General features: G+C 38.5%; 1 pseudogene; it reads right to left on the bottom strand.

Annotated features, from left to right (window-relative positions):
- Positions 1-506: 506 nt before the first annotated feature.
- On the bottom strand, positions 507-1,931 carry LOC120593758 (elongation factor 1-alpha 1-like; annotated as a pseudogene).
- Between the last annotated feature and the right edge of the window lie 557 nt (positions 1,932-2,488).

The raw sequence follows: 2,488 nt of genomic DNA, 5'->3' as shown, positions 1-2,488 counted from the left end.
CTATGAAGTTTTGAATCAACAGACTCCTCCCATAGCTTTTTACTATGTAAACTAATGATTCCTTCCCTTTAGGCAAGGTGAAAAGCCCCAAGTTTCCACCCATAAAAAAAACTTTAACCCAGAATTATCTAATTCTAAAGTTTCAGTGGATATAACACCAGAAATAGTCTTTTATGAACAAGTCTTTTATGTACGCAGTACTATAGAAAGTTACAGTGTTGACCAAAAGAACATACAAGCTTGTCATTAAACTTTGTTTTAATAGGTCTCAGAATTCTGTGACAGGTTTTTTAGTCAAGTTATTTCCATTAAAAAGTACTGATTTTTAAAAACTAATAGCTTAAGAACTGCCACACACACACACGCACACGCACATGCACACACCAAAAAGTCCATAAAACATTCATCTTTCCTTCTGAAGTTTTTACGATGCATTGTAATCATTAACCAGTCTTTTACTATTAAATTGAAATGGCTAATTGAGACAAACAGTTCTGAAACTGTTCTTCCACCACTGATTAAGACTGGGGTGGTAGGTATTGGGGATAATACTCATTTAGCCTTCAGAGCTTTCTGCGCAGACTTAGTGACCTTGCCAGCTCCAGCTGCCTTCTTATCCACTGCTTCAATGACACCCATAGCAATTGTCTGTCTCATGTCATGAACAGCAAAACTGCCCAGAGGACAGTCAGAGAATCTCTCAACACATGTGGGCTTGCCAGGAACCAGAGCAACAATGGCAGCATCACCAGATTTCAAAAACTTCAGGCTATTCCAGCTTTTTCCCGGAACGACAATCAAGTTTATCCTTCGGCTCAGTAAATTTTGAAGCAATGTGAGCTGTGTGACAATCCAATATAGGTGTGTATATGGCACTGATTTAGTCTGGATGGTTCATAATCATCACCTAAGTCTTGAAGCCAGCTCCTTCCACTGATGGATCATTTTTGCTGTCACCAGCCACATTACCACAACAAACATCTTTAACAGACACATTCTTGACATTAAAACCACATTGTCCCCAGGAAGAGCTTCACTCAAAGCTTCATGGGGCATTTCAACAGACTTTACTTCAATTGTAATGTTGACTGGAGCAAAAGTGACCACCATGTGAGGTTTGAGAACACCATTCTCCACTCAGCCCACAGGGACAGTACCAATACCACCAATTTTGTAAACATCCTGGAGGGGTAGATGGAAAGGCTTGTCAGTTGGACAGTTGGTGGCAGAATGCAATCCAGAGCTTCAAGCAGTGTGGTCCCACTGTCACTTCCATCTTTATGGGTGATTTTGCAGTTCTTGAACCAAGGCATGTTAGCACTTGGCTCCAGCATGTTGTCACCATTACCGTTCCAATCTGAAATTGTCACAAATGCTACTGTGTCAGGATTGTAGCCAATTTTCTTGTAGGTGCCGACTTCCTTAATGATTTTCTTGTACTTAACGGCTGTAGTGAAGCTCAGTGGAATCCAGTTTAACATCACCAATAATTTTTTTACAGCCAGTGCAGAAGCCAGAAGGGCATGCTCACAGGTCTGCCCATACTATGAGATACTTACTTCAAATTCACCGACACCAGCAGCAACAATCAGGACAGCACAGTCAGCCTGTGATGTGCTTGTAATCATGTTTTTGATAAAGTCTCTGTGTCCTAGGGCATCAGTGATGGTTACAGAATACTCACTGGTCTTGAATTTCCACAGAGAGATATCAATGGTGAAACCATGCTCACATCCAACTTTCAGTTTATCCAAGACCCAGGCATATTTGAAGGAGCCCTTTCTCATTTTAGCAACCTCCTTCTCAAAATTTTCGATGCTTCTTTTGTTCATCCCACCACATTTGTAGATCAGATGACCAGTAGTGGTAGATTTGCCAGAATCTACATGTCTAACGACAACAATATTGATATGAGTCTTTTCCTTTCTCATTTTGGCTTAGATTTAATGGTGGTTTTTACAGCACCTGTGTTCTGACAGCAAACCTATTGCAAGAAAGCTCTGTACCCTCATTTTAAATAGAAGCATACAGGTGCCAGTATAACAAAATATGTTTTATAAGCTAATGGAATTGAGTCTTCCAAACAAGTAATAATGTATTTATACCATTTTTTTGTTTCCCTACATAATAAAGGAAATCTTATTTGGTTTACTCTGTTTTTTGTTTTGTTTTGTTTTGTTTTTGTTTTTGTTTTAACACTACAACTATGTATTACTTCATCTCAATTCTCAAAATGTGGTCCAAGGACCCCTAGGGTCCCTAAGCTTTTCTTAAGGGACCAAACAGGCACTACTTTTCCAATGACATATCTATGTGAGATTTTGTATATTTTGCATTTACTTCAATCTAAACAAAATATCCCAAGAGGCTAAATGCAGAAGCAGATATGTGAATCCAGTTCTTCAGTTTTGACAGACATTAAAGAAACTACAAAAATGTAAAAACAATGACATTCATCACTATTTTTTAAATTTTGGATAATATAGAT

Source organism: Pteropus medius, unplaced genomic scaffold, assembly GCF_902729225.1.
Source record: "Pteropus medius unplaced genomic scaffold, Ma_sr-lr_union100, whole genome shotgun sequence".
Classification (NCBI taxonomy): Eukaryota; Metazoa; Chordata; class Mammalia; order Chiroptera; family Pteropodidae; genus Pteropus; species Pteropus medius.
The sequence above is the reverse complement of the archived record's forward strand: the minus strand, read 5'-3'. Positions and strand labels throughout refer to the sequence as shown.